The 23,743-nt window shown below is 49.7% G+C and overlaps 1 long non-coding RNA gene across 1 annotated transcript; it reads right to left on the reverse strand.

The window, feature by feature from the left end:
- Positions 1-210: 210 nt before the first annotated feature.
- LOC137229996 (uncharacterized) lies at positions 211-22,165 on the reverse strand. The gene is made up of 2 exons (XR_010945944.1): positions 1,538-22,165; positions 211-1,292 (listed from the first exon to the last, which is right to left on the reverse strand). It is a non-coding gene; the product is annotated as an uncharacterized lncRNA (long non-coding RNA).
- Between the last annotated feature and the right edge of the window lie 1,578 nt (positions 22,166-23,743).

A 23,743-nucleotide genomic window follows, 5' to 3' on the forward strand; every position in this document is an offset into this window, starting at 1 on the left:
GTCTACTCATCTCAGCCAGGCCCCCTTCCAGCGGGTGAGGGCTCCTGGGAGAGAGGCCATGGGCGCCCCACCCGGAAACCTCTCTCCTTGGGGACCATGATGTCCCTGACAGGGTGGGAAGGGCCTGGAGTGGGGAGCTGGAAGGAAGCAGGGACACTGCAGGGACTTGAACCCTGGCCCAGCAGTACCAGGCGTGCCACCACCAGTGCCTTTTGCTTTTTTCCTGCTCATTTTCTCACAGACTCAAAGGTGAAAAGCAAAACCTGGACGCAGCCATCAGCGCGTCCAGGAAAAAAAAACACCTGCGCCGGCTCCGTGCCTCCCGTCCCCCAGGCTTACTCCTCCCTGCCCTGACGCCCCTTTCAAAGGCACAGCCGGGGGACACACGGCCCCTCAGCCCCACAGCCCCACGTCTCCTGTCGTGCTGGCTGCATAGCCCAGCCGCAGGAGCGCATGAAATCAGACAGGCAGACTGAACCGCAAGATACGGTCCTGCTGGTTCTAGGACAGTGTCAGCAGTGACAAGATGCGTATGTGTACAGAAACCTCCAAGATCCTGAGACACTGAGAGGTCACCTCTGTGTAGCAGGGCCGGGATGGGGTGGCAGGGGAAGGAATTTTACTTGCATTTTATACTTTTTCCATGGCTTGAATTTTTAACTCTAGGCAAATTACTTTTATATTTAAAGGCAAAAATCTTAAATTTTTTGTTAGAACAGGAAATCTAAGAACTAGGGGAAACTTGAGCACTCTGGCCTAGCTTGAATGCCAGCGGTCCTCCAGGTCTGCCGTGCCCCGGCCACGTGGGGTCACGCAGACACGCCCACCTGCCACACCTGCTGCCCCCATCTCTCCGTCCCAGTCAGCTGTGGACCCCTCCTGGGAACTGCCGTTACTTGAAAACGAGGCCAGAACGCCCCCGCCACCTTCTCTCCTCTCACCTACTCTCTGCGGGAGTCTGAAGTTCCGGGGAGGGCAGGTCACAGTCCCCAGGGCCCCGAGAGGTTACAGAGGAGCTCACCCCGGACCTGCCCCCAGGCCTCCCTCCCAGCCCACAGCCCGCAGTACCCACTGCTTGCGGGCCGGGCTCTGCCTCCCCTGGGCCCACGACGGGTCCAGTGGGTGCACTACCCTCCTCCGCGCTCCCAGCTCCGTAGTTCTCGTCCAGGAGTCCTGTCCCGGCCTCTCACAGGGGGAGCGCTCCTGCACCCCTCCTGCCAGCCCTGAGGAGTGCAGAAGCCTCTTCCCAGCAAGGTCCAGATGAGAGGCTGAGGCCCAGAGAGGGCTGACACCTGCTCAGGGTCACACAGAACAATTAGGCCAGGCTGAGGAACGTGAGCGGGGCCCCGTTCATACACACACCCCGACCCCAAGGTCTGGGGCCCATCAGGTGGGCTCAGAGCCAGGCCCGTGGGCCTGGCCTCCGTCCCCCTCAGCCCATCTCCCTCACGTCCCTGTCCCTCTTTCTAGCCCACCTCCCCTCACAGCCTCCCTTCACCTTCGTCCCCCAAACACACCACAAAGGGCGGGCACTTACTTATTGCAGCAGGAGAGAGGGATGTGCACGACCATCTAAGTCCAACCTGACGATGAAGCAACAGAGCTCTGACCTTAAACGGCCTCAGAAGTGGGGGGAGTCAAAACACACTCTGTAAGATGAGCAAAGCATTACACTTCAGCAGGTGAGTGACGAGGCCCTCGCAATTTTTACCTTGGGAAACCCAGAGAGCTATCTACACAGGGAAATACGCACTGGCTAAAAGAGGAAAAATTAAATGGCTTCAGGAAACCACCACACACACTCATAGTCAATGAGCAAAGATAAGTGTGTCGCTGGCTTCTTAGAGCCATCTGGAGGGCACAGGGCAGTGAGCAAGGAGGACTAAGCAACTGCCCCTTCCCGTTGGCCAGCGGGGAATGCAAACCAGAAGCAGCCATGAGGTAGGTATACAAGGGGATCTGCCCCAAGACGTTTGTGACTGTGTCATTCATCATCACAAAACGCTTCGGACTGCAAGGCAGCAGTGACAGGCTCACACCCTGGAATGCCCCAGAGGGCCTCACCCGGAACGGGTGGATGATTTCAGCAGGGTAACCGCGCCCAAAACATAACCTGAAGTGGAGAAAGCAAAGCAACTACCGATCACAACCGTGTAAAATAAACACACATAGGTGGGCAGAAAGATGTAAAAGTAGATAGTTTCAAATTTCAGTTGAAAGTAACTCTCGACAGGTACTTCAGTCAAGTGCAAACAAGACACAGCCAGGCTGGTGGTGGGTGGGGCGCAGGTGCAGGCCCGCCCTGCCTATACCAGACAAAGCGAATTCCAAGCAGAAGGCAGTCCACACAGGCGGAATCTCAATGTTCCAATAATGCTGCTGCGAAACAGAGAACAGAACTGATAAGCCGTCTTGGGGGGAGGGGAGAGAACCAGAAGTGGTGGTGAGAATGTAATCACACTTCTCACCTACAAAAGGATATAGTGGATTTGGACTGGACCAAAAAACACGCGAAGGGACTAATCCAGAATATGGAACGTATCAGAGAATACCTTCTCGACTGCCATGGAACACTTATGAAAATAATCACACTTCAAGCAATGAAGAAAGGGAGACATTGATTCAAAAAAGCAGTAGTTTTTTGCCTTTTTAAGTAGGTTTTTTTTTTTGACATTTTAAAGCATACTCTTAAATAACTATGGTCAAATTATACATCAGAACTGAAACCACAAAGCATATAGGAAATAAGGACAATGAGCTCTTTCCCAAATACAGCCAGGAGGCCTTCAGGTGCCCCGGGGGTCCCATCCTGAATTCCCACGGTGGTCCCGCCAGAAACGTAACATGTTCCTGTCGTAACAGGGGCAGGAACAGTGGAGGCCCACTCACTCCCAGAGCCTGCGCCACCACACTTCAGCTTCACACAGATCGAGAGAGATGTGCTAGCACTGTTTTTGTCCCCATTTTACCACGGAGGAAACTGGCTTCAAGAATTTAAGGAATTTGGCCAAAGGCATGTGCTGATAAGCAGCAGAGCAGGGAATAGGGACCAGCGGTCAGAGCTGCTGCCCTGGACTGTGTCCACCTCTCCTGAGATCCTGACACCTGCCTGCCTGGCAAGGCCCCGAGTCAAAGTGGACCCTCTGGTTCATTTCTCTGTCGACAAAATAGAGCTCCAGTCCCGGAAAGGTTTGTTTCAGAAGTCACAGGAGGGCTTAATATTCCATCAATCCAACTAGTCATTAGACGATGAAAGGAGAAAAACGTGACGTTCATCTCCATAGATTCAGGAAAGACATTTTAATAAATTTAAAAAACAAAACAGAAACTTCCTCACAATCTAATAACAAATGATCCCAGTGTGTCTGGCAGTGATGCCAGCTGACACCACACACAAAGGGACAGCACTCCTCACCCGCTTCTTATTTAAGGTTTGCACTCTTTTCTCTATCTCCAAACAATTGTGGTTCACAGAAGACACTCTCCCAAACCTTAATTCACACAACATCTTGAGATTTTTTTTTTTTTTGCCACTTTTGAGTTCAGCGGTCCTATTTTTTTCCTTAAATCAACTCACTTTTAAAATATAAATTTATTTTATTTTAAAGGACAATATCAGGAAAGTAGAATCATTGGGACTTCCCTGGTGGCGAAGTGGTTAAGAATCCGCCTGCCAATGCAGGTGACACAGGTTCGAGCCCTGGTCCGGGAAGATCCCACATGCCGCGGAGCAACTAAGCCCGTGCGCCACAACTACTGAGCCTGCTCTCTAGAGCCCGTGGTCCACAACTACTGAAGCCCATGTGCCACACTTACTGAAGCCTGTGTGCCTAGAGCCCGTGCTCCACAACAAGAGAAGCCACTGCAGTGAGAGGCTCGCACATGGCAACAGAGTAGCCCCCGCTCGCGGCAAGTGGAGAAAGCCCACATGCAGCAACAAAGACTCAATGCAGCCAAAAATAAATAATAATAAATTAAATTTTAAAAAAGTTGATGTTAGTTACTTGGAAACCTCAAGAGAACAGTGCTCACTCCATGTCTGGAGGGCACCAAGTACAAGGCTTACATTGCTTCATTAACCCTTATCCCACCCAATTTTCTTTTCTTCCTTTTTTTTGGGGGGGGCCACACCACTCAGCTTGCAGGATCTTAATTCCCAGACCAGGGACTGAACCCGGGGCCACAGCAGTGAAAGCACCGAGTCCTAACCACTGGACTGCCAGAGAACTCCTCAACCACTTCTTAGTAGATAATAAGATTATCCCCTCTTATAGATGGGGAAACTGAGGCAGAGAGATGGTCACACAGAAATGAGGCAGGTCCAGCATGAAATCAGGGTCATCTGACTCGAAAGACTACACTCTTCGCCAAGATACTATTACTGCCTCTCAACTGACGCTGGTAATGAAGTACAGCATATTTATTTATAAAATACATATGTAAAACGAGTCTTACCATAGGCTACCATAATCAGAAATTTTAATAGAAAAACTTATTCAACCACAATACAGAACAGAACATTTCTAGGAACAAGCTTTGTAAATGTGCTTTAATTGTTTGAGGTCTAAAATTCCTGAGGGACATGAAAATCATTCTATCCTGAATGAACAGGGAGACCAGTTCCTAAATGGGCAGTCTCAGCAACATATCTATAAATGTAATTCAATCCCCCCAAAAATCCAAATACTTTTAAAAAGAATGGCAGGGGCCTGTATTACCATATTATTAAAAGCAGATATTATAAAGCTAAAATACTTAAAGCACTAGGTTGGCACGAGGAAAGACAGACCAGTGGAACAGACTGAAAAGTTTAGAAACAGACTCAGTTTGAGTATTTAGCCCATAATTAACAAGCAGCATTTCAATTCAGTAAAAGTGTGGGAAAATTTGTTTACCATTTTGAAAGAACTAAATTAGATTCTTACCTCATACTGTAGACCAAAACAACTTCTAGATGGAGTAAAAAGTTAAATGTCAAAAATGAAACCACAAAAGAACCAGACACGACACCAAAGTACACAACCCTAATAATAAAATTAGACAGATTTGGCTACAAAATTTTAAACCATCGGCAAGAAACCATCAGCAAGATCCAAGATGTAAACTTAAAAGGTAAACTACAAACTTGCAAAACATTTCGTAGTATCTGTGGGTAAATGAGTTCTCAGGAAGCGATGGAAATAAAAGTGAGGCACAAAGCAGATGCATGGGTCGGCTAACGAACACGAAGGGCGCACATTCAGCTGTACAGAGTCAAAGTGTGCACGTTAGAACCCCGAGACGCTGCTTAACCTTCCGGTCAGCCAAGATGAAAACAAACAGGGCAGGGCCAGGCTGAGCTGTGCTGGCCTTTGAGAAGGCACTTAGCAACGCAACGTGACTCAAAAGCCTTCACACTGGCCAAGTCCTCTGAGCCAGTAATGTCAGTGTTAAGAAATTCCCTTAAGGAAAAAATCACAGTCTGAGAAAACAGAGAAAAAAGCATCCTAGTGAAGTTCAACAGTAAATCAGAAAAAATCATATAGAAAACAGAATTGTGTTTGATTGAAAAACAGGCCCATACGGATCATCTCTGAAGAGACACAGGCCACCACTGACACACAGGTGAAACAGTAAAATAACCGAAGGGAAGGCTTTGTTGCCTCACCTCCAGGCACCTTCGGTTCGCCTCTAGTACAGACACCGCGAGCCCAGTACAGGAGGGGTGGGCTGACCCCGAGGAAGGGCCGGGCTGGGGAGGACAGTCAGTGAGGGGACAACCAGGCCACCTCAGCAGCCCCCGAAGCAACTGCCGTGTGCCGGACTGGACGACGGTATGTGGATGGCGGCCTTGAGACGCCAAAGAAAAGGCAAATTCTGGTCTGTGTAATCTCTCTGACAAGGCAGGAAAGCAAGCGAGACATTTTGTAAACAGTCCATCAGGTGTGGACAGGAGAAAAAGGCAGTTCGGGGTCAGGTGCTTGTTACTAGAGCAGGATTCCACTTAGACATTCCACGTACACCTTAAAAGAACTGGGCAAAACACGAGGTTTAACAAAAAATAATCTTGAGCTGCATTAGTCTTTCTGAACTACTCATAAAATCCAGAAGCCATGAAAGAAAACATAAGTATAACTATGTTTAAAACTCTTGAACAGCAAAAAATTTTAAAGCATAAAATGTAAAGGTCAATGACAAAGGGTATTTGCAGCACAAATGACAAAGGGTTAACTTTTTTAATATGTTAAGAGCTCTTAAAAATCCCTAAGTACACATCCCAATAGAAATGCAAATCAATGCAAATTACAAATTACAATGAAATACTATGTATTATGTATTACAAAATACAATGAAATACAATGCAAATGCAAATTACAATGAAATACTATTTTCACTTTTCATATACACAAATAATCTAGTTCAAGAACACAAGGTGTAGGAACCATCAACCTGAACAGCCTCCCTAGAGTGTAAGCTGGTAGCTCCCTCATGTTTGGAAAAGTACATGGGCTGTGGCCCAGAATTCCCCTCAAAGGAAACGTCCCCCACAGACATAGTTGCCATGTACATAAAAACACATGGAGACAGATACTCAGGATAGACATTATATACAGCAAAAATTGCTAGAAACAATCTTAATTGTTCCTCAAAAGGGGAATGGATAATTCAAACACGCACTACCACACAGATACTGAAGACCCAAGGCAGACCACGAATACAGATACACAGTGGGCTCTTCGACGCACGGTTAACTGAACCACCCAAAGTGCAAGACAGGGCATGTGGTATACCAGGACCTCACAGCAAAACAGGTACAAGAATTCTCTGGAAGGAAACTCCAGCAACTAACTGGCCACGATAGCTGCCTCTGTGGGAGGGGAGGCCAGGGGTTAGAGAAAGGCGTCACAGTATCTTCTACAGGGTTTGAACTTTAACACTTGCAGGTATTACTTTGAGCATTTTTTACACCTTTAAGTTAAACAACTTAAAAGAGCCTTTGCCCTTGGGGTCAGCTCAGGGCAGAGGCAGGGCCTTGATTTGACATACAGACGGCGGGTCACACAGTTGTCTCATCGACAGAAGGGTATGGGGGACAGTGCACGGATCACCCCCGAAGCTGAGGGGAGAGAATAAGGCTGCTGGGATAGATCTTGTGCCCTCAGTTCCCTCGTGATCCTGAGAGGTGAGTGACAGCGCGGGCTCACACCTGTGCTCCTGGCACGTGGTGGCCTCTTAGAGAGGGAGCATGTACTTAGCAGCCAAGCCTGTGCTGAAAGGCAGGAGGGAGCAGCCTGTGCCCCACCTGAACGCACTGCTTTCCCGAGGACCAGAAACGCCTACAGAGATGCCAGGTGAAACGACTTCAAGAGACCAAACAAACAAACAATAACATAATTAAATGCTACTTTTTGCAAATGTCACAACTACTTTCCTAGAAGAGTTTGTTTTTCAACCTGCTTAGGGGAAGAAAACTGGGAAGTGGACTTTGAGGTTTGTTGGGTCTTTTTGTTTTGTGCTAAGTAAGTCAGACACCATCTTAAGCTAAAACCTGGTATGGACAAGCAGTTTCAACTGAATTCCCCGACACATTAGGAGAAGGCCAGCATTATTCTACTTTGGCAGCAGAAACTCGCAACCCACCTCACAAGACTGAGCGCCCCAGACCCCGACAGCACCAGGGTGGGAGAGCTGCAGTGCGGGGCTGTGCGGAGCAGGTGTGCATGTCTGGAGCTCAGGTTTCCTGCAGGCATCACGATCTGAGGGCTTGCATAGCATGTGCACGAAGAAGTATTTATAAGAAGCTCACTGCAGCACTGTCTGCTATGGCCAGAAAACCCTAGAGATAACCTTAAAAGCCCATCAACAGGAAAATGGTTAAAGTGACTATACCAACATGTGCAAGATTAAATATTACAGAGTCATGAAAAAAAGTAGTTGCAGAACAGTACATACTGTATGTTTCCATTTTAGAGCACATAATAATAATAGGATAAACTGTTGTATGTCCATGGAGGGAAAACATCTGAAGGAATATAAATGAAGTTGCCATTACTAATTATTCTTGGGAGAAGAACTAGAGAGAAACTTTTATCTTCTACATTGTTTTCCCATAGTGTTTAAAATTTAAATGCAAGGTTAGTAATTTATAAAGGGATTAAAATAAATTCTGCCACAAACATACACTCCACAGTCCCATCCATTACCACAGTACATAGTATAGTAACATGAGCCATAAACTTACCCAAATCTGCAAAGTTTTGGTCCCTTTGAGAGTTGCTGCAATGCAGAGACAAGTGGAGACCAAAGCCATAGTGTGACATGGAACAGACCGTTTGGCTGGGGACGCTCATGACATGAGTAATTTAAAAAATTACCTCAAGAAAATCACAAAGGATCATGTGCCTTGGACTCTGGTACCCCTATCAGCATCAAGCCCACAGATGTTAAGTCCACAGATGCCAAGAGTCCACTGTACCCATCAAAGACTCAGTGGGTCACTGTGAATACATGACGGATCAAAGGCAACTGGCAGAAATTTAAAAGCTTGCCATACATACATACAGGGTGTCCAAGAGGATATGGACAAACAGATACTTTCATAATCAGGTACGCGTACTCTGGAGGACGACAGGGAGGAATTGAGCAAAATGTCTGACCCAGCAATTCCACTTTTTGATACCTACTCTCACGCGTGGGCACTCATGTGCGGGCACACAGAGGACTCATGATGATGATCACACAGCAACCGAAAGGACTGGAAAGAGTGTAAATAGCCACCAGTAGCGGAATGGCTAAATAACTCGTGGAACGCCCAGGTGAAGGAATACGACACAGCAGCTTAATACAATGACGGCAGTTCTCCATGTACTCATGTGACTCTCCCTACTGCTAAGTGAAAAAAGCAAGTCGATAATGATATACAGTATAAAACAGTATCTTCCCACTTATAACCTATGTTCTTTGAATACTAGATGTGGATAAAAACGTACAGAAAAAGGTCCGGCAGGAAAAGCAGCAGGCAGGGTGAGCGTAGCGGTGCATATTGGTGGTGCCGCCCCGGTCAGTCAGGGTTTCATTCTGTATAACACGAGAGCATCCACCTACCACTTACCCAATTACACTGACCAGAGGAAGAGAAGCAATGGGAAAAATTGGTTAATTGTGTTACAGTCACATAGAGACTCCAAATGAACTACACACAAGGTAAAGGATGAATCTTAAAATCATTAAATGAGAATAATTCCATAAGCTTATATACAACATAATACCTTTTCTATAAAATTAAAAACAACTGAAATGAAAATTATAGTTTAAAAAACACATTTAGGTAAGTTTTTTCTTTTTGCAAAGTTATATCAGAAGAAAGCAAGTAGAAGATAAACCTAGTATTGAGGATGATGATTACTTTGGCCTAGAGGGAGGCAGGGAGGGAGATGGGGGAGATGACCAGGACCACACAAGCAGAGGAAGTTACTGTCTAAAGTCCTGTTTATACAGCGAACAGAAGATTCAAAAATGCTTGCCACGTTATTAAAAACATCAAGGAACCAAATAAAAGAGAACCATATTATGTCTTGAACCAAAGATTAACCCAGTTCTGTGTGCTCAAGTTCCAACAAGGAGAAGGAATACTCTTGCCTTGAGAGGAGTATCATAGCTTCCACTCACTAGATTTTATAACCTAATGAATAGTAACAGTCATTAAAATTCATTGCATTTGATTAGAAACAACAAAAACTAGAGACAAAAAATTTGAGAAGCAGATTCAAGCAGATAATTACAAGAAGCTGCTGTTGACAAGACCTGGAACAAAAGAGCAAGGACAGTATTTACTCAGTAAAAGCCTGATAGTTCAACTTTATCAGGGTGATTAATTTATACACTTTATAGGCTGGATCCATAACCCCTTAAATGGCGAAAAGCACTTATTGTCATGTGGCAGCACATACATGTTTAGCTACTAAAGAAAAAGTCATCAGAAGCAAACCCAACACCCCATTTGTTATTATTAGACTCGTTACAACAACTTTTAAAAAGTTTTTGTATAATAGGTACTTTTTGAGCACAAATACAAAAGGAAAAAATGAGATTAAGTTTGACAACTACTGGCAAAAGCTTCAAGATCTTTATACAAATCAATACAGAAATTTTATATGGTAAATGGTCCAAGAGGAAGAACGCAGATGGTACATCAGGCGGTAAAACAGACAGTAGTTACAGTAATCACATTGTGCGCAACCATCACACACGCCCAGTGAGCAGAGCCCCGCCCCACCCCCCAGACTGCAGGACATGGATGTGCCGGTTGTGTCAGGCTAGCACACTCCACTCCACGCCCTCAGCGTGGAGCTACTTTCGTACATCTAGGCCTAAATCTCCATCTCACAGGTGAGGAAAACAGGCCCGGCGAGGCTCAGTAATGTACTCCCAGTCACAAAGCTCCCAAGTCAGGAGCAGAACCACATCTGTCTGTCTGCACCTGCTTTTGAGCACCCCGCCTGCACCCAGGGTTGCCTGCTGGGCGCAGTTAACACAGCAGCCCCCTGCCCCTCAGGTCTTCGGTGAACCGTCCCGTTGCGACAACAAGCCTCCCAGCTGAGGGCACGCTCTCTGCCACTCCATCATCTGGCCACAGGGACGTGGGCACTGGGGGGGAGCAAGCCTCCCCTACTACACACACACAACAGGCTGCACAGTAAACTCCGGCTGGATTGTATGTTTAAATGTAAAAAATGAAACCATACAACTGTCACAAAATAACACAGATTAATATGTATATACTTTTGGGGTAGGAGAGATCTAAGCGTAACACGAGTACAGAAACCATAAAGAGTGACAACCTCAGAAAAACGGTAACTTCTGTATGGTTGAAACACAATAAACAAATGAAAAGGCAACGTACAAACTGGGAAAAATATTTGCATCAAACATACGAAGCATTATTAACATGTAAGTGCTTTTACAAAACAATCGATAGAAAAATGAACCATTAGGAAGTGTAAAGTCACACTCGCACGCACATAATAACACTGCAGGTGGCCAACGAACACACAGATATTCAGTGTCACTAACAGTGCACACACCCCCTGGTAAAGCAGCCTGGATCCACTCAGGAAGCAAAGGTTTTTAGCATGACACTACCCACTCTGAGAAAAAGGGGAGACAGCTAGGTTTACCTCAAGAGTGAGAATGCTAATTTACAAAATCCCTCCCTGGAGGGCAATTCAGCAACAGGAACCTAAAGTCTTAAGAAGTCTGACGTAGGCAATTCGCGTGTAGAATGTATTCATGTATCCCAAAGAAATATCAGATGTGATAAAAGTTTGAGCTACAGGGGTCATCACATCATTACTTCCTAAGAGAAGAAAAACTGGAAAATAACTCATATGTCATCTAAATGAGATTAAATTGATAGAGGCATACAACAGACATTATGTCACACAAAAGATGCTTCCACTGCCAGGAAAAGATGTTCATTGTATATTAAGTGAAAAGAGTTGCACAACAGAATTTACAGCGTAATTCCACTTCTGTATAAAAAGGCATATATCCTATGCATGGGGAACAAGCCTCTAGAAGCAAAGATGCCAACAACTGTCAACAGATTACTGAGGATTTTGTTTACATCAATTTTATTTGTAAACCTTACAATAATGAACCCTTTTTACAACACGAAAACTCAACTAAGAGTTATTAAAAGAAAAGAAGAGGCAAGTCGGTGCAGCCCTGAGGGGCCCTGGAGGGTAGAGGCCTCCAGCAGGCAGACAGTGTCCTACGCGTAAGCCAAGGTGGTGGGGGGCTTCCTCCTCACCCAGAGGAAGGTCAAGGCCACACTCCCTGGGACACATATCTTCACATCTTTCTTATTTTTGCTACCTTCCTCTTGCCATTTCCAAACTGCATCAGTGTATTTTTGTGTTAAATGTGAACATTTAAAATATACCACAGATACCTGAAGCCTGTTTTGGCATTTCCTTTAACGTCAGCACTGCACAATAATAAGTACTGCTCAAGGCCAGAGGTTAACATTTCCTCCAGAAACTAAAGTACAGTCAGAGAGCTTAGCCCTGGCATGCCTAAGAGGTCCTAGGGGGTCCCTTCACGGCCATAAGACAAACCAAGGGCAGACAACGGGGTGAGGTGGGGGGTGGGGAAGGGCAGTTTCCATCCAACCCCTTTGGTAACACAGGCCATTTCTGCAGTTAGTGTGTCCAACCTGGGCCCACAGAGGAGCCTCAACCAATGCTTCCTCTCAGGCTATTCCTTTTTGAAAGAACTTCCGAATTCAACTCTTGCTGTTCTTACACCCCATCACTTTTAATTTGCATCAGATCACCATTTTCTACCTAACTTCCACAAGCCCACTCACTGAATTTCATTGTACGATCCACCACCTCTGAGAGTTCAGAGGGAAGGCTGAGGTCAGATCTACACACGAGGATGCAAGCTGATTAGCAAAGATCACCAACACTGCCATCAACACCTGCGCCCTATCCCACCCTACCTGAGGATAGTGAAGGGTAAAGAACAGGCCCAGGGGCCCCAGACAGAGCAGAGGCCAGGAGGGCAAGGGCATAGCCTTCAGCTGCCTGCTGTGCGCCTGTACTTTACAACCCCTTCCAATGACAAACACTTATACCCCTGTGGAGAAATTCTTTATCAGCCCACCACAGTCGCTAAGAAACAGTACCCAGAGACGCTGGTAGCAATTACCCTCAAGTCTGGAAGCAAGAGTTTAGTAATCACCATATAAAAACAAGAGGAGAAACAAGTTCTGAAAAGAGGGCAAGGCAGGTGGAGGAGGACGAGGTAAAAAGCAAGGGTAAGGTAGCTGCACAGCGGTGCCCACTCTTGGCAGGGCTGTGAGCCCTGGACAGGCAGCTTGCTGGTGGGCCCCCAACTCCAGCGTCTCAGGAAAAAACACGTGAGGGCTCACGTGGACACAGGAGGCAGGCAAACAGGAGGCGCCAGTGAGGACAACAGCTGCTCTCCCTGGCCTTTGTTTTGGTCACAGCCTGTCGCATTCCCCTTTCCACTCCCTTGGAAACAACAGCCTCAGCAGAGGCTGGCAGTGGTTTCTATTCCAAGCCCAAAGTTTGTCTGCTGGGAAGCAAAACCTTATGGCCCCAAAGAATGAACACAGAACAGCGGTACAAGAATGAGCTCCCAGGATGCATTGCTGTTGTGCCTTCCCCACCCAGGACACAGGATCAACTTAGAATCACAACACATACTCTGGATTCCAAACGCTCTACTCACGCCCTGGGCGTAGTCCTGGCCTGCTTAGCACAGCACTTAGACACAACTTAGCCCAAATTCTTTTATCACTCACCAAAAGGAAAAACTTTAAGGGAACGTCAAATTCTTTAGTAAAATTAGAATTATGTGCGTTAAACCCAAATCCCAGATACATTCCAGCCTCCCAAAGACCACAAATACATACATCAAATACATATTACATGTCCGTTCTATTTAGCTTGTTTCCTCCAAGCAAACAGGAATAAGGCGGGCCCCTTTTTGACAATACCATTTGGAAATATAACCAGGTAAAATTCCAGGGTGTTACGAAGTACTCCCCCACCTTGGCAGTGACCTTCATTGGCTTGGTGGTTTGACATCACATTGTGCGCAACCATCACACACCCCCAGTGAGCAGAGCCCCGCCCCACCCCCCAGACTGCAGGCCATGGATGTGCCGGTTGTGTCAGGCTAGCACACTCCACTCCACGCCCTCAGCGTGGAGCTACTTTCGTACATCTAGGCCTAAATCTCCAACAGGAAGGTACATTCAACTGCATTATGAAGGCAGCTCGATACACAGACTAGATCAGCGGTGCCCACTCTTGGCAGGGCCGTGAGCCCCGCACAGGCAGCTTGCTGGTGGGCACCTGACTCCACAGTCTCTTTATGAAGGCAACTTGATATACAGACAAGATCAGGGTTGAAAAAATATAACATAGCAATACAAACAATTCTAATGAGTTTAGAACTCAAACCTTTATTCATGCTGTAAAGGGGAAGAATGATGATTAGTCACATACATGGTGTAACAAGACTGGTTCTTCCCATACAGAGCAACATAAAAGTACTTTTTCCTCCTACTTTTATTACAGTTTCAATTTCACAACAGCTTACCATTTCCCCATACATGCATGACTAGTATTCTTTAAATTCCAATGACAGTTACTATATCATGCCCAAATCACGGGTTAAGAACTGAACTATCATGTCAACATATTTTTAAACATTAAAAAGAGCACCTAGAAAGATCCCAAGTGTATAAATATTGGGGATTTAAAATTTTCAAAGTGAAATTCAATGGGAAGAAGGACAAGATAAAAAAGCCACTGGTACTACTTTATCACAAAGGATTAGGATCTCTCCCTGAATTTTCACAAACACACCATAATCTAGTAATAAAGCACCTCCCCATCCCCAGTTTTGCTTATTTCCCAAACTGATTTTGGCCGATAGTTTCCCCTCTAATATGGTTATCACTTAAAAAACACAAACATTCAAACTAAAGAGACAGTGGATTACTAACTGGAACCTTAGCAAGCCTACATGGATTGTCTGCTACCAAATATGACAGTAATTTTACAGTGATCACAGAGTCATTAGGTTCTCCTTGTTACAATGACGACGAAAAGTAAAAACTCTTGCTGTTTCTAATTAATACTCATCACAAAGAGATGTGCTTATAAGGCAGGAAGTAACACAAAATTCCTTTACAAATCATTGCATTTCCACTTTGCTCAAGTTTTCAACTGCAAAACCTCAGTGAAAAAAAATGTTGCAAACCCAGAAGAGTACATCTCACCATCTTAAGTGCACTCCAAAACCTCAAGCTTAAGCTTACTTTAAAAGCCCACAATATGGGTATTTAAAGTCTTTTCGAAGACCTCTCCCAAATACCACACATCTCCAGATGAACCACGTAAGAAGCTTGAAAGCAGTGAAGGATGTTAACCTGCTGATGCAAGTTTCAGACACCAATCTTTCAAGCCACCAATAACCAGGTCTTCAGTTACCTTTCAGTCTTCCCCATCTTGCAGCAAAGCAATTTTGCTTTTTCCCCTGCACTTAGCAGAGTTTTAAGCATTTTAGAAAGTTTCCAAGCAACTGTTTTCTGTGCTTCCAAGCGATAATTTAACTAGCATTAACAATTTACTATTAACTAGTAATTTCTTTGCCCATGAGCTCTATATAATTCCCCAGAGCTCTGTCTACTGATCTTTTCTCCAGAGAATTCCCTTCAACCCACATTCCCTACCACTCCCACCCTCTACAACCCACACCTAACCACAACCCTCCCCCCTTCTCCCTTTCTTCACGCCCACCCCTCCCACCCCTCCCAGCACCTGCGGCAGGCTTTTCCCTCCCCACCACCCCTCACCTCAGGGTCCTCCCATTTGAACACTAAGATTACTCTCAAATCTGATCAAGTAAAACTGAAGTTAAAAAACACAAAGAGCAAGATGAATCAAAGATCACTACCGGTATCCTGACCACTCCCTTCTTAGTAGGAATGCCCAAACTAGACCTGCCGTTTCTATCACAATTGGGGCATGACCCACCCGCACCTCCAGCACAGTACAATGACCCCCTCAATTTGCCAGTTGGCTCATTTAAGTATTTGCCTAAGGCATTCAATCTTGAACACTTTCCCAACACACAGATTATATCATCACACTAAGAATTCCTCCGACCAATGCGCAGGAAGGCGGGCGGGTAGATGAGAGGGGCACGGGGATGCATCTGCGAGCTCCGTCTACAAGGCAGCACTCTGTGTTGTGGCATCGCGTTAAAATGTTCTACAGCTTAAGGGTCCTCTGGAAGCAAGGTTCGTAGCACAGAACTAGTACAACAGGAGGCTGAATTTAGAAGATGCAGCATCTGAAAACCTCCACCCCGGAACAGGAAAGGCGCCTGCTGGCATTCACGTGCCCACAGATCGCTGCTCCCGGATTACACACTCAAAGCAACACATCTGCTGAAGGCCCCGGATGCATCTGCTTTGGACTTTTAAAGATTGCCCCCTCATAAGCTCATCTGAAAACCTTAAAGGGTGGTCTCCTGAATGAATACAGGGCTTCCTGAGCAAGGCCTGGAAACAGGACATTGGAGAACTCCTCCTAAGCCTCTGGAAATTCAATCTGTAGACATCAATTTAGGCGGGCTCTCTCCTCCTCCAGGGTCTCCCCTCCTGCACGGCTACGACTCACACTGGCCAGGGGCTCCATTTCTCCTGGTGCCACCAGCTTGCCATGATGAACGCTATAGTAACAAACCACGGTCTATGAAGCATTTCTGTAGCTTTCAGCTGGTACCATCGCTGTGGGCCCACCCAAGGGTGCACCTTCCATCCCCACCCTCTCCACCGGCAAGCAAGACCAACCCGCCCACCCAGAGTCTCCGCTGGGGACGCCTCTCCTTCGGGATTACCGACAATACCGACTCCGGCAGGGACTCCAGCAACTTTCCCGGCTTACCAGATTACCAGAAGCAACGTTTTAAGTGAAGGGGTAACCTCGAGAGAGTTAAGAGGGAGGAGGAAGGGTAGAGTGAGGTCACAGAAGAGGTAAGCATGGAACCTAGAGGAAAAGTCCAAAGGGGTGCACTGCCACCTGGAAAATAAAGTGGGCGTCAATTTTGTCTGCCTACAGCTCCCGCCTGTCAGATACACGAGGCGCCATACCAGTAACCGCTCAGGGTGGCACGTGACCTCCATCACTCCCTAGACCACCCTCACGCCGAGACCTGGGTTCCACCCAGCTGGGCCTGGCTGGACCCTGTCCCAGACCGAGCCAGAATTACATACCGCCCTGGGCCAGAACTGTCAGCCCCGCGAAGCTAAGTTCAGTTTCCACAACACCAGGCCTCATCCCCAGGCGGGTTCACAACCCTCTGTCTGGAAAAAAAGGGGGCTGCTGGTATTGACAAGTTCAGGTTCTGCCCTCCCTGCCTATCTGCGTCCCTGTACCCCACTGCCTGCCTTCCTGCAAATTTTCAGGGCGTCGACTGCCCAAGTGTGTCTCCAGCAAGGGCCGCGGGACCGTCAGCCTCCTCCTCCCGTCTCTCTGCCTTCCTCCTTCCATACAAACCAGGGCACTGGGGGCCGCTCAGCCTACACAGCAGCGGCGCCCTCCTAGAGGTCAGGCCCCCCTTCTCCAGCAGGCAGCTGCGACAGCCAGGCCTGGGGTGTTCTCCTCCCCCACGGGTTACTGTGGGCACTCCCGACGCAGCTCTTCCCAGCACAGTTCCCCCAACATCTAGTCTCCCCTTCAACCTTCCTTCTCCTGGCACCCCCCACCCCCACAGTCCCATCTAACTCTGCCATCTCCCCCACCTGTCCCCTGAGACCCTAAACTGGCCACCTCCTCCCCCAAAACTAAGCCCAGGGCCCCCGCCCTCCCTGTCGCTAACTCCTGCCGGACGGGCCACAACTTTTGCCTTTATAGGCCTGGGCCGCGTTACCCAGGGCATTGCTCAACAGGACGACTCCTCCCCTGCCACCGGAAAAAAGTCCCTCCCCGACCCTGGCCAAGGACACGATTCGGGGCGGCTGCCGCTCTTCCGGGGTGTCCACCTTCTCAGATTCCCCAATTATCCCCCACTCTCCTTAGCAAGTGCTTCCTGAGATCGACAACAGATCTCAAGGTCACTTAGGGAGGCGGATTCCAACGGGGAGGGAGGGTAAGCCCTCTTTTCGGCCGGTGATGGTGCCAGGGTTGGGGAGGCATCCCGGTCCTGGAGGTGGGGGTGGGGGAGGAGGGCTGGGGCTGCTCTTTCGAGTCTAAGGGAACTTTTGGGGTCGCCTCAGGTCACCCCGCCCAGAAGCAGCCCGAAAGAAGGGCCGGCAGAGCGTCTGGAAAATTCCAGGCGGCGGCGGAGGGATCTCTGCAGAGGGCGCATCACTCCCCGCGGCGTTGTGGGGGTGGGGCGGAAGCGCGTGACTCCTCGGGCGTCGGCTGGGCCTCGTGAGCGCCTGTGATGTCAGTGCTGAGGCGCGCCGGTTGCGGTGTGGGAGTGTGGGGGTGGGGCGGCCCGAGCTCCGCGAGGCTGGATCCAGGGACACGCCTACGGGGAGCCGCACCCGTAGCTGTGCTTAGTGTTTCTGGTTAAGAAACCCTGCTGTGATTTTTAACTTTAAAAGTTCATTAAAAAGTTAAGCCCCAGGATTCCCTGGTGGCGCAGTGGTTAAGAATCTGCCTGCCAATGTAGGGGACACGGGTTTGATCCGTGGTCTGGGAAGATCCCACATGCCGCGGAGCAACTAAGCCCGTGTGCCACAACTACTGAGCCCGCTCTCTAGAGCCCATGAGTCTTAATTGCTGAGCCCACGGGCCACAACTACTGAAGCCCGCGCGCCTAGAGCCTGTGCTCCGCAACAAGAGAAGCCTGCGCACCGCAGCGAAGAGAAGCCCCTGCTCGCCGCAACTAGAGAAAGCCCGTGTGCAGCAACCAAGACCCAACGCATCCAAAAATAAATTAAAAGTTAAGCCACCGCGTTGCTGCTAGGTGGCTTGAGGGGCGTGTGTCGTGGCTTTGTTATTCTGTTACCAGGGGCTTGGAGGCTTGAAGTATTTCCTCAGAAAAGTTGTCCCTGCTGGGTAAGAATACTTGATGATTATTCATTATGTATTAAATGGGAAAAGGCAGATGCAAGGTAGTGAAAAGCAAGATCTTGTTTGTGCAGAAAACAATACGTGTAATCGCGTGGCAACAAGACCAAAAGAGTATAGGTATTTAACCCGCTTTCCTTTTGGTTTGGGAGGTGGGGAAAAAGGAGATTTGGGGGAAAAAACTAGTTTATCCAGGTCAGTTTACAGCCCGTGATGGTCCTCAGGGAGCCTGTCTGGTGGCTGCTGGGGGCACTTTTCGCTGGCTGCCCGCGTGGAGCAGTCCCCTAACCTGCGTCTCTCAAAGCGAAGGCAAAAGCAAACCGGTGAACTCTTGTCCCCTCCACCAAGGCGACCCATTTTGAAATGGGTCGCTGGCGTCTCCCTTGCCAGTGTGGGACCAGCGGGAGGAGGAGCCACAGCCCCAGACCCCGCCCTCTCCCCCCCCCCCCGGGGGCCTCCTCTCAGCCCTGAAGCCCCTGCGCACACCGGGAAAGACAGTGGTGCGGAACAACTGGGAAGGGCTTGTCTCCTCCCGGGGTAACCACCCACACCCCAAACAAACCCGCCTGTGACAACAGGCTCCCTTGGCAGCAAGGGGGAAACTGGGGCAGGTTTTTTCCCCTGCCTCTATGAGATGGCATCTGCAGGCGGGGCCGGGCCCAGCGGGGGCACCCTCCCTGAGTCCTTGGGAAACTGGTGACTCTCCTGTGACCCTTGTCACAGAACGTCGAGTACGTGGCAAGCCCAGGGTTGTTCACAGGGCTGCTCAGCTGCCCTCTCCTGCCAGGGAAAGCTTCTGGCAGCTCACTTTTCCCCGAGATCTGCCTCATCCGTCTCGTACTGGCAACATTGCTAGGGGTGGGTTGGGAAGACTTGGCCTGAAAGAACAGTGTGGAAAGAGGGAATTGCCTGTCAGAGTGTTCTAGAAAGGCCGGGAGGCGTGTGTAATAGCAAGCAAGTGCCTTCTATGCTGTGTCACTGTGCCAGACTGTGGGCTCAGCCCTTTATGTACACGGCGGTGCCTGAGAGGCGGTGGGAATTGCTGTGTGTCAGCTTCCCAGGCCCAACTTCATGTCTTAGCTTGCTGTTCTCTACCTGGTCTCATAACCTTCCTCATTCCCACATATTATTCCCAAATTCCAGAAACAAACTGTCTTAGATTTAGAGCAGGAGTAAGTGGAATTAGCAACACACAAAGCATTAGGATACTACAAAGCGTAGGAGTCCCAACACAAAAGGAACTAAGGCCTTGCTTTGTGCCCTTGTGTCTGGAGGGGCCCAACTCCATTTTCAAGGACAAAATGGCAGTTTCAGTGGGTCCTGGTTTCAGTTTCTACTGGCCTCGGGGTTCTTTGGAGATGGAATGTGTCTGAGGAGGGATGAGGGTAGAAAACCACACAGGGACCTCTCTGTCCTGCCTGAAGGGGCCAAGGCAGTACTCACAGTAAGGTGGATAAATGTGGGGCTTGGGTTCTGCCTCTTTCTCTGCAAATGGGGCTAAAAATACTTGCACCCTGACAGAGGGGGAGGGCAGGGCAGCCAGTGCGTCAGCAGATTTTTCTAGATCAAAACAAGCTGTTCCAGTAAACAGCAGTAAACAGAGGACCTTGGTTCCCTGGGTGGGGCTGGATGGTGGTAGGTCTGCCCCGCCCAGGTGGGTGGCGGAGGCCTGCTCGTTCCTGGGCAGCCCACTTAGGGGCTCAGGGTTGCAGGGGTAAGGAGGAGAGGAAGGACCCCTTGGGCAACATACAGATTTCAGGGCCAGGACCCGGGCTCCAAGCCTTTTCTCACAGCCGTGGCCACCTCACATTCTTGTTCTGAAGCTAGCTCAGCTCTGTTGTTTCCGAACACACATCAGCCCGAGAAAGGACCCAGGAGACAGAAGAAGAGGGGTGAGGGACTTCCCTGGCGGTCCTGTGGTTAGGACTCTGTACTTCCACAGAACGGGGCATGGGTTCAGTCCATGGTCAGGAAACCAAGATTCCATAAGATGCACAGCACAACCAAAAAAAAAAAAAAAAAGGAGAGTGAGAAAGAGGTGATACTTGAGGTTCAAGATGGGTAGAAGGATGACAGTATTGCTGCTGCCGCTAGAGAATGTGCCAGAGCCCTGCCGCCATCCCCACAGGTCCAGTTCCAGAACCGTGGCCTCCTGGATCACCCTGGGCTCTCCACTCACAGGAGACTCTTGTCTGGGGCGTTTTCCTTCTGAGCCCTGAGGCCCCTGGTTTCAGGGCCTGGGTGAGCCTGGGTGAGGAACTGCATAGTCACCGCGTGCTGGCTGAGAGCCCTTCCTGCCCTGACTCACCTCACAGCAGCCCAGCAGGAACAACAAACAGGAACTCCCCGCCCAGCGCCCACTGGCCTCTCCAGCCTTGGCAGGAAGCAGGGCCTCAGCCCGGTCCCCCCACCCCACCTTGCAGCATGACCCTGGCAGGCCCTTAACCTCCCCAGCGTGCTTTCCTTGTTGTTCTCACTTCATAATTCTGATGAATACTGTTCTGCCTGAAAGTGCTTCACCCAGTGGCCTCCTGGCCCAGCCCTCCCTCAGCTCCTTCTGGCCTCTGCTCAGAGGTCACCTTCTCATTGAGCCCCTCAAGTGAGGGGTTTCTGTCTGTTTTGTACTCCCCCGGTTCTCTGTGTCCAGCAGGTCCATGAAATGGCCCTGGCATGGAGCAGACCTCCATCAATGTGTTGACCAAACAATCATCAATATTACAGTAAAGGTCACTGTCCAGTGTGAGGCTCTCAGTAAATACTTGTGATGTTTCTGGACTGATTGAAGGAAGGAAATGAGTTCTCAGGTTAGCAGCAGGCCCACAAACTCCATGACAGGTCCAGATCTGGGGGCCTGTCCAGCCCTGGACTCCCAGGTCTGGAGAGGAGGAGAAAGGGGAGGCGCTGCTCCCTGTGGCCTGGACCCAGCAGCTCACACGAAGGGTCTGGCGCAGCTAAAGAGCCAGGGGAGCGTCTCTGGGCCAACGCTGGCAGGAGGCACTCGAGGGAGAGGGCGTGGGGGTGGATACTCCCCAGGCCCTGGTTTATAAAGCAGAGGAGGAAGTGGGCCAGCCCACCTGCATTTCATGCTCTCATTTTTGGGGCCCATGTGTGTCAAAAGGAGAGGGGAGAAGCAGCGAGGGTATCCTAAGTTAGGAGAGGGCTTCTCACACATGTGACCCATGCCTCCACTGGGGGTCGCAGGGCCTGTGGGCTCTGGGTTCCTGAAGCCCTTACCTAGCCACTGCTGCAGCTCCAACCGCGAGCCCCCTGTGCTTAGGGCCAGGCCTCGGCCTCGGGCCTCGCCTCCAGGAAGTCACTTTGATGGTGTCAGTCTCCTGCATCTGAGCTTTGGGACTCCCTGCTCCGTTCAAGGGCATCAGGCCCTTGGTGCCTCAGCCCTCCTACCCCACCCCCCTTGTCCCTGAGCCTTGCCCCAGCTGGCCTCCTGCCTGGAGCTCACACTGCCCTTCTCTTGCCAGCACCTTCACTGTCTCATGGTCGCCTCCCTGTGTCCTGAAGCCCCTGCCCGAGTGCGCACCGGACCCACTTGTCCCCCTCCCCCACCCGATGCCCAGCGCTTGTGTCCTCACTCCCCAGCCCCCCGCCCCCAGCCCCGGGAAGGCCTGTGGAATGAGGGAGCTGGTCCCACAAGCGTTGCCCCACCAGTGGCCCCCAGACCTCCTCGGCCAGCCTCCCTGTTGCAGACTAAGCAAGTCCCAGCTTTTGTAGGCCCCACCCTTTGGCCTGTGTCCATCTTGCCAGCCTCGCCCCAAGCCCTACCCATCAGGATTCCTGGCAACAGCTCCTCTGGCTCGGGAGCCAGGTGGTGCTGACACGCACCACCTCCCACGCCTAGGGCTGCTCAGCCTCCCAGGAAACACTCTGTCTCCTGGGTCCGCCTGCCTCCCCCACTGCGGGGGCCCGCTTCAGCTCCGTCCCTGTGGATGGAAACGTCTTCATGCCCGAGCCCGTTTCTCCCCCACGTGATCCCACTGGAGCGCTGCTTGTTCAGACTGTCCTCAAACCTCTGGAGGAGACTTTTCTGTTCTGACTCCCCTTGGCCTGCCTGAGTGGCATCCGCGAGAGACGTGTGTGTGGTGCCGTGGCTTCTGTGGGCAGAGCGAACCCCTCCGAGTGGTCCATCTGCCCCTGGAGGCTGCTGACCTTAATGATCTGAGGGAGGCCTGTGCTCTTACTGACCCAGAGAGTCAGCAGTCATGGCCCACCCCCCAAATGCAACGGTGAAATGGGCAGGGGACACAGAAGTCCTGGGGAGAGCTGGGACTATTATTATTCTCCCACTTGCAAATTATACCTTTGACAAGTAGTTTAAAATAGCTGACGAGGACTTCCCTGGTGGCGCAGTGGTTGAGAATCCGCCTGCCAATGCAGGGGACACGGGTTTGAGTCCTGGTGCGGGAAGATCCCACATGTCACGGAGCAACTAAGCCCGTGCGCCATGACTACTGAGCCTGTGCTCTAGAGCCCGCGAGCCACAACTACTGAGCCCACGTGCCACAACTACTAAAGCCTGCGTGCCTAGAGCCCGTGTTCTGCAAGCAAGAGAGGCCACCGCAATAAGAAGCCCGCGCACCGCAATGAAGAGTAGCCCCTGCTTGCACAACTAGAGAAAGCCCATGCGCATGCAGCAATGAAGACCCAACGCAGCCGCAGCCAAAAATAAATAAATAAATAATTTAAAATAAAACAGCTGAAGAACTCAGTATGGGTGGGGGAGGGGAGGAGGTGCTGGGAGAGGGGCGGGACTGCTGGGAAGGGGGGCGCCTGGCGGGCAGGGGCTTGGGACAGTCAGCTCCTGTGGGCAGGCGGTGGAGCCGGAGGGAGATAGATGACTAGCCCCAGGGTGTGCCCACCCCACTTCCCGGATTCCCCCATATAGCCCTTGTTTTAAATATTTTGACTCGATTTTCATTTCACAAAAAACCAAAAAAAAAATTCCAAAGCAGAATCTGTTTTTGGGACATGCATCCTGATCTTTGGAAAATGTGGGTCCCTTCACCAACTGGGGACCACAGGGGGAAAACCCTCTTTCTGGTGCTCTTGGAGGTCCAGGACCCCCGATCATGGACCAGAGGAAGGTGGCAGCGGTCAGGAGCCAGGGGTCCCACTCTGAGAGG

This window comes from Pseudorca crassidens, chromosome 9 (genome assembly GCF_039906515.1).
Source record: "Pseudorca crassidens isolate mPseCra1 chromosome 9, mPseCra1.hap1, whole genome shotgun sequence".
NCBI classification, from domain to species: domain Eukaryota; kingdom Metazoa; phylum Chordata; class Mammalia; order Artiodactyla; family Delphinidae; genus Pseudorca; species Pseudorca crassidens.